The 15,575-nt window shown below is 40.0% G+C and overlaps 1 pseudogene; it reads left to right on the top strand.

Annotated features, from left to right (window-relative positions):
* The first annotated feature begins 847 nt into the window (after positions 1-847).
* LOC109569162 (olfactory receptor 5B3-like) lies at positions 848-7,250 on the top strand (annotated as a pseudogene).
* Positions 7,251-15,575: the final 8,325 nt, after the last annotated feature.

Below are 15,575 nucleotides of genomic sequence, written 5' to 3'. Positions count from 1 at the left end.
TCAGAGATTTGGGGGGCCAAGGGGAGGTGAGGAAACAAAATAAAAAGACCGTTTAATTCCTGCAAATATCTCCTAGACTGGCAAGCCTCAGGTAGGGGAAGTGTTCACTTCACTTCCTTAAGTCATTTCATCGCTGGCGTGAAATGGAACATCTCCTGCCATATCGGCTAACAAGGATGCCACACCTATCTGTGATTCTGGCCTCCCAAAGGGAATTCTGGGGCCAAGACAGTTAGCAGCACGTGAGGGGCACCGTCACCGCACCTTGGGACACGAAGGCCTCAAGAGTGTGGCATCCTTCACGGGCGGCCGGATCAGGTTTTCTCTCTGGGGCAGGCCATTGTGCATGTCTATAACAACAAAAGCAGCAAAATAGGGGTTAAAGTCACAGAAGCAGATCCAGTGTAAAATCAAAATTAACCCTTCCTGGTTACACTTGAACTGTAACAGTACCTGGGCTTCCCTGGTGGGTCATTGTAAACAGGCCCCCTGCCAAATGAATTCTTCAGTACCGCTTTTCTAGATTCCTTATATATGTGTTAGAACGCGTTATTTATCTTTCTCTTTCTGACTCACTTCACCGTGTATAATAGGTCCTAGGCTCATCCACCTCATTAGAGCTAACTCAGATGTGTTCCTCTTATGGCTGAGTAATATTCCATTGTGTATATATCCACAACTTCTTTATCCATTCATCTGTCAATGAGCATCTAGGTTGCTTTCATGCTCTAGCTATTGTAAATAGTGCTGCAATGAACAGTGGGAGAAATGGGAGAAGGAGACATAGAGAACAGATGTATGGATGTGGGGAGAGGGAGGAGAGGGTGAGATGCATGGAGAGAGTAACATGGAAACTTACATTACCATATGTAAAACAGATAGCCAACGGGAATTTGCTGTATGGCTCAGGAAACTCTAACAGGGGCTCGGTGTCAACCTAGAGGGGTGGGGTGGGGAGGGAGATGGGAGGGAGGTTCAAAAGGGAGGGGATACATGTATACCTATGGCTGATTCACGTTGAGGTTTGACAGAAAACAACAAAATTCTGTAAAGCAATTATCCTTCAATAAAAAATAATTTTAATTTTAATTTTTTAAAAAAGAAGCTACCTGCCAATGCAGGAGAAGTGGGTTCAATCTCTGGGTCAGGAAGATCCCTGAAGGAAATGGCAACCCACTTCAGTGTTCTTGCCTGAAATCCCATGGACAGAGGAGCCTGGAGGGCATAAAGACTTGAACACATCTTAGCGACTAAACAACAATCAGATCAGATCAGTCACTCAGTCGTGTCCGACTCTTTGCGACCCCATGAATCACAGCACGCCAGGCCTCCCTGTCCATCACCAACTCCCGGAGTTCACTGAGACAATAGCAACATGAAAGTGTCTAATAGGAATTAACAAAATCCAAACTGCATTTTGACCTTTTCTTCATAATTTCATGCTTATTATTACTAGAATGTGTACACATGTAAGCAGTGAATGGCTAAAAGCATAGACTTTTAATTTGACCAAAAGTGGATTTAACTCTTGAATCTTGACTCTCATACTAGCTGTGCAATTTTAGAGCAACACATAACTTCTTAAGTCTTTAATTTCCTAATGGTAAAGTAGAAATCATAATGCTACTTACCTTACACACACACACCACACACACACACACACACACACACACACCACTCGTTTATCTATAAAGAACTGGTTGGTAGCAGAACATAGTATATGCTAAAAGTGGTCATGTGTGTTTGGGCTGGTAAACATAATATCTTCAAGGTACAGGCTCGTAAAATGAAGTTGCAAAAGTTTTAGGACGAAAATGTTCAATTCAGTTCAGTTGCTCAGTCCTGTCTGACTCTTATGACCCCATGGACTGCAGCACGCTACACGTCCTTGTCCATCACCAACTCCCGGAGCTTACTCAGACTCATGTCCATTGAGTCAGTGATGCCATCCAGCCATCTCATCCTCTGTTGTCCCCTTCTCCTCCCACCTTCAATCTTGCCCAGCATCAGGGTCTTTTCCAATGAGTCAGTTCTTTGCGTCAGGTGGCCAAAGTATTGGAGTTTCAGCTTCAGCATCAGTCCTTCCAGTGAATATTCAGGATTGATTTCTTTAGGATGGACTGGTTGGATCTCCTTGCTGTCCAAGGGACTCTCAAGAGTCTTCTCCAACACCACAGTTCAAAAGCATCAATTCTTCGGCGCTCAGCTTTCTTTATAGTGCAACTCTCACATCCAACTCTCGCATGACTACTGGAAAACCCATAGCTTTGACTAGATGGACCTTGTTGGCAAAGTAATGTGTCTGCTTTTTAATATGCTATCTAGGTTGGTCATAGCTTTACTTCCAAGGAGCAAACGTCTTTTAACTTCATGGCTACAGTCACCATCTGCAGTGATTTTGGAGGCCCCAAAAATAAAGTCACTCACTGTTTCCATTGTTTCCCCGTCTATTTGCCATGAAGTGATGGGACCAGATGCCATGATCTTAGTTTTCTGAATGCTGAGCTTTAAGCCAACTTTTTCACTCTCCTCTTTTACTTTCAACAGGAGGCTTTTTAGTTCTCCTTTGCTTTCTGCTGTAAGGGTGGTGTCATCTGAATATCTGAGGCTATTGATGTTTCTCCCGGCAATCTTGATTCCAGTTTGTGCTTCATCCAGCCCAGCGTTTCTCATGATGTACTCTGCGTGTATGTTAAATAAGCAGGGTGACAATATACAGCCTTGATGTACTTATTTCCCTATTTGAAAACAGTCTGTTGTTCCATGTCTAGTTCTAACTGTTGCTTCTTGACCTGCATACAGATTTCTCAGGAGTTAGGTAAGGTGGTCTGGTATTCCCATCTCTTTCAGAATTTTCCACAGTTAGTGGTGATCCACACAGTCAAAGGCTTTGGCATAGTCAATAAAGCAGAAATAGATGCTTTTCTGGAACTCTCTTGCTTTTTCCATGATCCAACGAATGTTGGCAATTTGATCTCTGGTTCCTCTGCCTTTTCTAAATCCAGCTTGAACATCTGGAAATTCACAGTTCATGTACTGTTGAAGCCTGGTTTTGAGAATTTTGAGCATTACTAACATGTGAGATGAGTGCAATTGTGTGGTAGTTTGAACATTCTTTGGCATTGCCTTTCTTTGGGGTTGAAATGAAAACTGACCTTTTCCAGTCCTGTGGTCACTGCTGAGTTTTCCAGATTTGCTGGTATATTGAGTGCAGCACTTTCACAGCATCATCTTGTAGGATTTGAAGTGGCTCGACTGGAATTCCATTATCTCCACTTGCTTTGTTCATAGTGATTATTCCTAAGGCCCACTTGACTTCACATTCTGGGATGTCTGGCTCTAGGTGAGTGATCACACCATCATGATTATCTGGGTCATGAAGATGTTTTTTGTATAGTTCTTCTGTATATTCTTGTATATTCTGTATAATACCTTTTCGTATTATCTTCTGCTTCTGTTAGGTCCATACCATTTCTGTCCTTTATTGAGCCCATCTTTGCATGAAATGTTCCCTTGGTATCTCTAATTTTCTTGAAGAGATCTCTAACCTTTCCCATTCTATTGTATTTCTTTGCACTGATCACTGAGGACAGCTTTCTTATCTCTCCTTGTTGTTCTTTGAAACTCTGCATTCAAGTGGGTATATCTTTCCTTTTCTTTTTTGCCTTTTGCTTCTCTTTTCTCAACTATTTGTAAGGCCTCCTCAGACAGCCATTTGGCTTTTTTGCATTTCTTTTCTGTGGGGATGGTCTTGATCCCTGTCTCCTGTACAATGTCACAAACCTCTGTCCATAGTTCTTCAGGCACTCTATCAAATCTAATCCCTTGAGTCTATTTGTCACTTCCACGTACAATCATAAGGGATTTGATTTAGGTCATACCTTTGTTAATAGTTAGCATAAGATAGATGTCCTTTCAAAGGCGTCCAATTCAAAGTAAAGTATTTAAAATACTGTCCCTGCAGCAGAAGAGATTCTGATGAAGTATTTTACAACATGGTGCTTGCCACCAGAATAGTGTTGAGGGGAAGAACCGATTCTGACTCCCTGATGAAACTGTTTCTTCGACTTGTCTGTGTTGCTTTTGTTAGTATAATCGCACATCAAGGCCTGCCTCAGAGAACCCTGCCCCTCTGCCAGACTCAGACTGAGGTGCCTTTGTTGAGAACCCTGTCCACCTGTGGATGGCAAGAAGGAAGAAATTAACACATCCCCTGCCCAGGGCTTGCCATTCTAGGAGGTATTTACAAGATTAACGGCCTAGATTAACGGCCTCCTTAGTTTGCTTCCTCACCTCTCCACCATCTCTGATCTATGAAAGAACTTGGCATCCAAGCCCCAGTAAGATGATTATTTTGAGACATTTGTTTGCTGTCTTCTCAGTCAGCTGGCTTTCCGAATAAAGTCATATTCCTTGCCTCAACACCTCTTCTCTCAGATTCATCCCCCTGTCGTCTGATGAGCAGAGCGAGCTTGGAGTCAGTAACAGCAGCTCCAGAGAATGAAGACGACCCGCAAACAAGGGATTTCCATGCTAGATCCCTGTGGTTCTGCTTTGAGACGACAGTAATAAGAGAAAGAATGAGGTTTTAAAAAGGGACTGTTTCAAATAAGGTATGTATCTCGAGGAAGAAATTAAGCAAAAGAATGGGTCACATGTGATTACTGAAACAGTCAATCATATATGCAAAGCAAGAATAGCAGAGAAACACTGGCGAAAACAGAACAATCTCAGCAGCCCTTGTGTGTGAAAACAGGCAAATTGAGGGGGAAGGCTGTAAGGCTAGGACTTGTGCATTCCTGAAGCCCTCGAGGTCACCACCCAATTTTCACAAACCAACATATCGATGAGCATCCAATCCTCATAACAGTATAATGACTATTACTCTTAGACTGTGCTAACCATCCAGAATTTTATTTTTTAAATGTATTACTTTATGTAATTTTCACAACAATACTATAAAGTAGGGTCATAATGGCCCTAATTTTGCAGATGGAAATACGAGCTTCAGGTGAGTTAGGTTAGAGTTACTCCCAGGTAGTAAAAGGCAGGGCTAACACCTACCTCATCTCCGACCCTCAGCTCCACGCATAATGCTCTGTCTTCCCCTCAGAGCTGCCTGCTGATTGTACAGCCCCTGCTTCTCCGGTTATCTCATCACACGCACTGTGCAGTACTTCTCGGTTACTTCTCTGAAACATCAAACACTGAGTTCAGACCGATGAAGGCAGTGAGTAACCAGGAACGGAGTTAAACTCAGTTTGATTTAAACACAATAAAGACCATTATTTCCGGAACCACTCCGTGTGGGTTCAGAGATTGCCTTCGGTCCAAAGCATGCCTTGTTAATTAACACTCATTTAAAAATAGACAAGATTACTCAACCTCTTATGCATTATAAATTAAATGAAGGCAATATCATATCAAGATATGATGTTCTTGAAGGGATATAATTAATATATATTTAGAGTCAGACACAACTTGGTGACTGCATGACCACAACAAAAAAGGTGTCTACAGAAGTTCCTGACAGAGGAACAACGTGCAAGGTAGGCTTTTACTGGGCTTGGGAAAGAGTGAGTTGGCAGATGTATTTATTCTGGACTAGTTGTTGATCAAGTTAGTTTTCTTTTTTAAAGTTTTTATTTGATATTTATACTTTGGGCTGTGCTGGGTCTTCGTTGCTGCAGGGGCTTTCCCTGGTTGTGGAGAGCAGGGGTTACCCTCTAGCTGGGGTCCACGAGCTTCTTGCTGTGATGGCTTCTCTTGTGAGCTCAGGCCATAGCGTGCACAGGCTCATAGCTGCAGCGCCTGGGCCCAGTAGTTTGGCTCCTGGGCCGTAGAGCACAGGCTGAGTAGTTGTGGTGCATGGGCTTAGCTGCCCGCAGCATGTGGGATCCGCCTGCACCAGGAATAGAAGCCATGTCTCCTGTGTTGGCAGGTGGACTCTTTACCATGGAGCCACCAGGGAAGCCCCTAGCAAGTTAATTTTCTGTATCTCAGCTTACAAACTCATACACTTTAAAAATTGAGGAGATTATCTGTGAAGACCCGTCAGATTCAACAGCATGTAAATCTCTATGGAATGAATGGACTAAGTCTTGTTGACAAGAGCATCTTTATCTGGAGTATATTGAAATACAGGCTATCACTGTAATAAAGTAATACTGTAATGAAATATTGCATGTACACTTTTCAACTGAAGTTTCTTTGTCTGTCACTGCTTCCGTTTTCTCATAGCCACAGAGCGCTTTGCAGTCCTCTTCATGATGAAGAATACGACAGGAGTGACAGTTTCTTCTCCTGGGACTAACCAGGGACCCAGAGCTACAAGTTCCGCTCTTTGTAACGTTCACCCTCATCTACCTCAGCACTCTGATTGGGAACTTGGGCACCGTCACGTTGATTCTCCTGGACTCTCGTCTCCACACGCCCGTGTACTTTTTCCTCATAACCTGTCTCTGGTGGACGTTTGTTACCCTTCAGCTGTCACTCCCACAGTCCCGGCTGGATTCATTCCAGGAGACAAGGTCATCTCCTATGACACGCGTGCTGCTCAGATGTTCTTTTATGCAGCCTTTGCCACTGTGGAAAGTTACCTTTTGGCCTCAATGGCCTATGATCGCTATGCAGCTGTGTGCAAACCCCTACATTGCACCACCATCACGACAAGAAGTGTGTGCGCTGTTCTGCTACAGGCTCCTATGTCTGGCTACAGGCTCCTGGAGCCTGTAGACTCTGGAGCCTACTGGAGGCTCTGGAGACACCTTCTGGAGACACCCACTGGAGACACCTTCAGTCTCTCCTTCTGTATGTTCAGTGTGGCCCGTCACTTTTTCTGTGACGTTCCAGCCGTCATGGTTCTCTCTCGTTCTGATAGACATGTTAGTGAACCGGTTCTAGTTTATGTAGTGAGCATCAATGTCTTTTTTGCTCTCCTGGTTACCTTGATATCCTATATATTCATGTTTATCACCATCCTAAAGATGCCGTCATCTGCAGGGCACCAGAAGGCTTTGTCCACCTGTGCTTCCCACTTCACTGCCGTATCCATCTACTGTGGAACGATTATCTTCATGTACTCACAGCCCAGCTCCAGTCACTCCATGGACACGGACAAAACGGCCTCTGTGTTCTATGCTATGATCATTCCATTGCTGAACCCTGTGGTCTACAGCCTGAGAAACAGGGAGGTCAAGAGTGCATTTATGAAGCTTGTTGTAGAGGCAAAATTGTCTCTAGGATTATGATTTCAACAATGTAAAATGATATCCTGACCAATAAAAGGTCTCTTGTCCTGAAAAAAAAAAAGAAACACTATGTCCAGAAATATAATACCTAATAAGAATGGCTAAGATGTCTTGTCTCTGACTAATTTAAAACCTTATTAAGGACATTGGTTTATTCATTTATCCTGCATGCGTTTTTAACTAAAATATTTAATTCATGTATTAGAATATACATACATGTATAATAGATTTCTATTTCTTTGGTTAAATGCTAAACTCTTAACTTACCATTTAATTTAAATGTTAAATTTGAAAATAAAATGTTGTACTATTAAATACAAGTATACCATTTGGGGGAGCACATATTATCAAGAGATAAATAGAGCATCTTAAATACATTAATATTTCCATCTTGACTGAGTCATTTGATAGAACCAACATGCTCATTTTTACAATCTTCAAAGGATAATGTAGCCAGAGTGTAAGAAAAATGGAGAAAATGAAAAGTATTTTAAACCCGAGATTTTTTTTGAAATATTTACTTACTTATTTGGCTTAGTTGTGGGTCTTAGTTGCAGCGCTCTGGATCTTTGGTTGTGGTGCACGGGATCGGTAGTTGTGGCATGTGGGTTTAGTTGTCCTGTGGCATTTGGGATTTAGTTCCTTGACCATGGATCAAACCCACATCCCCTGCATTGTAAGGCAGATTCTTAACCACTGGACCACCAGAGAAGTCCCTTAAACACAAGATTTTGATGCTGAATATGCTTCTTATATTAGAGTTTCAATTCTAGACCCTCTTTCTGCAGAGGTAGGAAGTATACACACACATGGCTTGTATGTATTCATCAGTTCAGTTCAGTCGCTCAGCTGTGTCTGATGCCTTGCAACCCCATGGACTGCATCAGGCCACACTTCCCTGCTCATCGCCAACTCCTGGGGCTTGCTCAAACTCATGTCTATTGAGTTGGTGATGCCACCCAACCATCTCATCCTCTCACATCCCCTTCTCCTCCTGCCTTCAATCTTTCCCAGCATCAGGGTCTTTTTCAATGAGTCATTTCTTTGCATCAAGAGGCCAAAGTACATACTCATACTTATTTCTCTACCTATCCATCATACCCATATCAATTAAACATGAGTGCTTACTGATATCTCTGACTCTAATCTATTTCATCCCCTTTCTTATCTGTAACTTCCATCTCTGACAGTGAGAAATTTGACTCCCAACAATTTTCATTCATTAATTTACTTGTGTGACTTCAGTTTAAAAGAAACGCAGTTCAAAAATTGCTGATCTATACTCTCCTGAAGAACAATTTGAGTAATTAAAGAACAGTATTTTATAGATCTTTTTTTCATTTTTTCCCTTACAACTCCCTATGAGCACACTGTTTTCCAACGTTAGCTTATTTTTTCCCTTCTCTTCAATGAGGCTAAGTCACTTGTAGTACAATTAATTTTTTTAACAATCTGTGTTCACTCCTGTGATTCTCCTGTGCTCCTGGCCAATGCTTTTAAATTTGTATAGATTAAATTTCAGTCTATGCTAAGCATAGTTCTATGGGTTTTAACAAACCCATAGAATGAGTCCATTGCTCCATGTCCGGTTCTAACTGTTGCATCCTGACCTTCATACAGATTTCTCAGGAGGCAGGTCAGGTGGTCTGGTATTCCCATCTCTTTAAGAATTTTCCACAGTTTGTGGTGATCCACACAGTCAAAAACTTTGGCATAGTCAATAAAGCAGAAGTAGATGTTTTTCTGGAACTCTCTCGCTTTTTCAATGATCCAGCAGATTTTGGCAATTTGATCTCTGGTTCCTCTGCCTTTTCCAAATCCAGTTTGGACATCTGGAAGTTCACAGTTCACATACTATTAATGCCTGGCTTGGAGAATTTTGAGCATTACTTTGCTAGCATATGAGATGAGTGCAATTGTGCCATAGTTTGAGCATTCTTTGGCATTACCTTTTTTTGGAATTGGAATGAAAACTGACCTTTTCCAGTCCTGTGGCCACTGTTGAGTTTTCCAAATTTGCTCGCATATTGAGTGCAGCACTTTCACAGCATTATCTTTTAGAATTTGAAATAGTTCCTGGAATGCAAAAGTAGGAAGTCAAGAAATACCTGGAGTAACAGGCAAATTTTGCCTTGGAATATAGAATGAAGCATGGCAAAGGCTTAATAGAGTTTTGCCAAGAGAACGTACTGGTCATACCAAACAACCTCTTCCAACAACACAAGAGAAGACTCTACACATGGACATCACCAGATGGTCAATACCAAAATCAGATAGATTATATTCTGTGCAGCCAAAGATGGAGAAGCTCTATACATATACATTTTTACTATAAAGTGAACAATTGTTCTAAATTTTGACATATGTGCAGAGATAGCTGGAGGAGAATGAAAGGCAAAGGAAGGAAACTCATGATGACAATTTTTCTTGTTATCTGTCATTGTATTAGAAGGTTTCTATGTAAGCTTAAATTTAATATTTATAGCTTTGGTAAATAAGTATACTGGATATTATATGCACAGGACTTTTAACAGGAATGAAACTAGGATTCAAGGACTGGCAAATAATATTCCCAAAACCAACTCCATCTAAGTTGCTAATTGGTCACACTTATCTGTATAATCCAGGAAAATTACTAAAGTCCATGCAGTACCCTTGGGTAAATAGTCTCTGGGTATCTTCTCCTAAATGATTATACTACACTTATAATCAGACAAATTGTTCCTTCTAATTCTTCTAAGTTACCATATTTTCTCACTTTATCTCTCTTTTGTCTCGCTCCCTCTTCTCTCTCTCATTCCCTCATTCAATCTTTAAATGAGTTTTTGATTGTGACTTATACTTTGTTAGTACTATAATATTATCAAATTTTATATTTATAGCATTTTTATTACTTTATACTTTTGTCAATACAATCCATTGCCAGGGTCCAGCCCCGGTGGATCCAGGGAATTCAAAGCAGGGACGGCGTCGGCGAAGATCAGGAAACAACTGCTTAATTAAACATTAATTAAAGATATAAAGAGTAATAGAATAAGGATAGCTCAGTGAGAAAACTTAGTGGAGAAAAGAGGCTGAATAATTCAGCCAGAAGGTGAGAGAAAGAACGACATGGGGAGACCAAGTTTCGGTGAACAAGGCCCGCACTTTATTTTCCAAAGTAGTTTTTATACCTTAAGTTATGCATAGAAGATAATGGGGGAAGGGGTAGAGTCATGCAGTAAGCCAGGCTTTCTTCCTGCAAACTTATCATATGCAAAAGCTTAGGTGATTTGCATCATCTTCTGGCCCAGAGGCCTGTTAACATTTTAAGACCCTTTCTTCAGAAAACTTATTTTTCTCTAAAGGATTAGTCAGGCGCCACCCTCCAAAAGCATTAGATAAAGTTGCATTCCTATAGGGCAAAGGTGTGGTGGGCTATAACAAGAAAAAGAATTAACTCAAGGGTCCAAGGTTACAAACATTAAAGCTACTACTTACACCAATTATATTAATCAATACACTGCCAGGGACATAGGAGGTAAGGGATACGGAAACTTAGCAGCAAACATCGGCCTAACAAGTGAAAAACCCTTCACCAATACAATTTCTAATCAATCTTTTAACTGATCAAAGGAATCTGTATTCAGACAGTTTAGAACATCTCATGCCTCTCACAGTTTGGAGGCTCTGAGCAATCACATGTGGCTGGAAGAACCTATTCAGGCAGGCTAGAGGACTTCCAAAGGAGTTTGTAGGTTGAAACACTGTCACACCCAGGAATTATTAACTGGAGCTGTAAGTTAACTCTTTTTTCAGAGAGAGGTGGTGGGGGACAGCCCCCCGTAAAGTCAGAGGTGTAGGTGAAAGCACAAAGCAGAAAGTAGGCAGACTCTGGTTTTGGGGGTAGATGCTCGAGAATTTCCAGGGGGACTCCTGAGGCTCGATCCCGCCTTTGCGTATGCCAAGCCTCCTTCCTCATGACCTTTACCACGGGCGGAGCTCCTCACGCTGGCTCCCGGCAATCCATTGTCTGCTATGTTAGTTCTAAGAGCATTAATAGTACTAATAATAACAGCAGTACTATGAGGAATAGTAGATTTCTATACTACTATGGCTTAATTTACTCCACTCATCTAATTTAAGTGGGGAACATGTTATTATTCTGATTGTTTGGATGAGAAAAGTGACTCTCAGAAAAGTTATTTAATTTGAACTGCATATTTAAAAGGACAATTAAGATTATGGATTTTAGACAATTTAGACAATTCTGCATGTATTCTAACATCATTTGAGAGCTGGAAATAAATGAAAGAAAAATAAGTGGTTATCATTTAGCAACACACAATATGAAAAGGAAACCAAGAAATCTTCAAAATAAAATACACATTAATAAAATATGCAGAGATTAAAGAAATACTTTTAAAAAATGGATCAAAGAATAAATCTCAAGAGAGACTTTAAGATATTTTGGGCTAAATGAAACTGATAACACAACTTATCAGAATTTGTGGGATACAGAAGAAATAGTATTTAGAAGGAGATATACAGCATTGAGTGTATATACTGGGAAATAAAAGAAAGATTTAAAATGCATAATCTAAGCTTCCACCTTAGGAAACAAGAAAAGAAGAACAAACTAAATCCAAAGTAATTAGACAAAAATAAATAATAAGAATTAGAGCAGAAATCTGGTGGCTCAGATGGTAAAGAATCTGCCTGCAATGCAGGAGACCCAGCTTCAACCCCTGGGTCAGGAAGATCCCCTGGAGAAAGAATTGGCAACACACTCCAATATTCTTGCCTGGAGAATCCCACGGGCAGAGGATCCTGGTGTGCTACAGTCTGTGGGGCCACAAAGAGTCAGACATGACCGAGTGACTAACACTTTCAGAGCAGAAATCAATGAAAGTGAAAACAGGAAGTCAGTAAGAGAAAATCAAGAGAAGAGAAGTCAATAAGAGAAACTAAAAGCTATTTCTTAGAAAAGATTGATAAAATCAATAAGCATCAAACCAGACTTACTAAAACACAAAGAAAGAGGACACAAATTATTCACATCAGAAATGAAAGCTGGGATATCACTTCAGATCCTATGGGCATTAGAATGATAATAAAAGAATAGTAGGAAGAACTCTGTGCATACAGATTTAGTTACCTAGATGAAACTGATTAATTCCTTGAAAGCCACAGTTTGCCAAAATCACACAAGAAGACATAGACAATCTCAATAGGCCTATATGTATTAAAGAAGTTGAACTAGCAATTAACAATTTTTCAGAACATAAATTTTCAGTCCAGTTTATTGAATTCTACCAAAGATTTAAAAAAAAATTATACCAATCCTTTGCAATCTTTTTCAGAGGGTAGAAGCAGAGGGAATGTTTCTTAACTCATTCTATGAATCCAACAATAACCTAATAACAAAACCAAACAAAAGTATTACAACCAAAAAAGACCAATATCTTTCATAAACATAGATGTAAAAATCCTCAAAAGATATTAACAGATCAAAGTCAATAGGTAAAAAGAGTTCTACATCATAGCCACCTGGGATTTATCACAGGCATGCAAGATTGTCTATCATTTGAAAATCAATTAATGTAATCCATCAAATAAAGAAGCTTAAAGTGCATTGTCATATCAATAGATAAAAAGCTTTTGACAAAATCCAATATCCGCTCATGATGAAAAAGTCTCAGTAAATAAGAACAGAATACTTTGGCCACCTGATAGGAAGAGTCGACTCATTGGAGAAGCCCCTGATGCTGGGAAAGATTAAAGGCAGGAGGAGAAGGGGGTGACAGAGGATGAGATGGTTGGATGGCATCATCGACCTAATAGACTTGAGTTTGAGCAAACTCCAGGAGACAGTGAAGAACAGGGAGGCCTGGTGTACTGCAGTCCACGCACATAAAGTCGGACATGACAGAGCAACTTAACAACAACAAAATAAAAAAGTTTAGCCAACTCAACTTGATAAAGACTACCTACAAAATGTCTGTAGCTAGCATTGTACCTAATGGTGAGAAAATAGATTTCTCACTAGGATCAGGAATGCCCTTTTATACCATTTCTTTTAACACTGTACTGGAAGTCCTAGCTAATGTGATATGGTAAGAAAGTGATATAAAAGGGAGAGAGATTGGGAAGGAAGAAATAGAAACTGTCTTTGCTCACAGATAATGTGATCATTTATGTAGAAAATCAGAAAGAATAGACAAAAAGCTCTCGGGACTAATAAATGATTAGCAAGGCTATAAGATGCAAGGTTGAGATGCAAAATGTTATCACTTTTCTACGTACTGGCAATGAGCAAGTGGAATTTTAAATTTAAAGTGCAAGATTTTTTATATTAGCACCCCAAAAATGAAACACAATCATCCCTACATCTCAACAGGGGATTGGTTCTAAGGATCACTCAGATACCAAAATACACAGAGACTCAAGTCCCTTATGTGAAACAGTGTAGCATTCGCATGTGTACATTCCTTCATTTACTTTAAATCATATTTAGATTATTTAAAATACCTAATACAATGCAAATGCAATGTAAATAGTTGCTGTCATCTGACAAATTCATTTAGCTGTTTGGAAACTTCTAGAATTTCCTGTGAAACATTTTCAATCCAGTGCACTGGTCTGTACAGAGACAATGGGAGCCAAGAGGAGTACCATCAGAGAACCTCCAGGACGGTGATTTGGAGGAGAAAAGAAGTCCCTCTGACTACAGATCTAACTTTCCCATTGACTTATCAGAATTAAGGCACAATATATTCTCTCTCTGACACGCATCCTATTTGTCTGCCCTTGGTAAACTTGGGAAAACACAGATAATATTTATCAACTTCTTAACATTTCTAGTAGCCTAACATTTAGTTGTAGCACATAAAAGAATGGAAAGGACACAAACATAATAAAAATGTGACAGATAAGAAAGAAATTAATTTTTAGAAATATATTTCAAGTATCAAAAATCAAACTAAATGCAATTTTTGTACTCTTGATCTTAATTTTTTAAGTGGGAAAAGAAAAGATACCAAGATTGCAAATACATGCATGTGCTATTCAACATATCAAATTATGTCCCTGCACAAAGTTTAATTGTTTCTTCTTTATATCAAGTGGGGTGAGGAGAAGGGATTGCACACAGCTGGGCCCTCACAGGTGCCCTATTCTCCTGAGAGACGTGTGCCTGTACAGTTTTCTTCTTTTTCTCATTCATTAGTCTCTGAAATCCCATCTTGACTCCACTTGACATTGTCTTAAAAGGACCAGACTGTAGGCAGATCCCACTTGGTCATCACTGATTGAAATGAATGTTTATACTTTTAGTATATACCAGCTTCTTCCCAAACTGAATATTTGCAGTGAGTCTGAAACCACAGGCAAGGAAAACACTGTAAGATAAAAGTTAAATTTATTCATATTGAAAAAGTTAAACCCTTCTTAAGATATTTTATAAAATTTACTTTCATCTGTTACAGGAAAAAAAAGTTCCAAAGTGTATAGGGGAGAGAATTTTATTATCTCTATATCACAAATAAAATTAAGATCCACAGACAGTAAATACTTTTCTGAGTACCCAGAAAAATCCGCAGTAGATGTAATCCTTAAATCCAGGCTTCTAGCTCAGGGATAATGATCTTTCCTTCATCTCTTCAGCTTCAAGGAACTTGGAATTTTTTACCATTACATAAAAAAGACTTTCTCCTGTATTATTTATACATTCTTCTAAGGTTGAATTTCTGATTTCAGATCTACATTTCAGTATTGTCTTTTCCTTCTTTTCAACAGCAAGGTAAGGGTCTATATTCAATATATGCTTCTAATGAAAAATGCAACTGATGCAGAAGCAGTGGAAAACCTACATGTTCTGAGTCTTTGACCTCGTATCTCGTTGTTTGAGCACCTTTTCTGAAACACTGGTAAAAGTGTAGAAGTTAAATGCATAGCATTTTAACCAGCAGAGAATATTAATATTTATTAAATTCCATGCTGCTTTCCTTGTGCTGTGCTGGGCTTAGTCACTCAGTTGTATCCGACTCTTTGCGACCTCATGGATTGTAGCCCACCAGGTACCTCTGTCCGTGGGGATTCTCCAGGCAAGAATATTGGCAGAGGTTGCCATGCCCTCCTCCAGGCTGCTTTCCTTAAGTGGAAAGACCTACGAGTGGCTGTGCCATAAAGAAGCCTCCTGCTATACAGGAGACTCAGGAGATGTGGTTTCCACCCCTGACTGGGGAAGATCCCCTGGAGAAGGTCATGACAACCCACTCCAGTATACTTGCCTGGAAAATCCCATGGACAGAGGAGCCTGACGGGCTACAGTCCATAGGCTCTCAA

This window comes from Bos indicus, chromosome 15, assembly GCF_029378745.1.
Source record: "Bos indicus isolate NIAB-ARS_2022 breed Sahiwal x Tharparkar chromosome 15, NIAB-ARS_B.indTharparkar_mat_pri_1.0, whole genome shotgun sequence".
NCBI lineage: Eukaryota > Metazoa > Chordata > Mammalia > Artiodactyla > Bovidae > Bos > Bos indicus.
The sequence above is the reverse complement of the archived record's forward strand: the minus strand, read 5'-3'. Positions and strand labels throughout refer to the sequence as shown.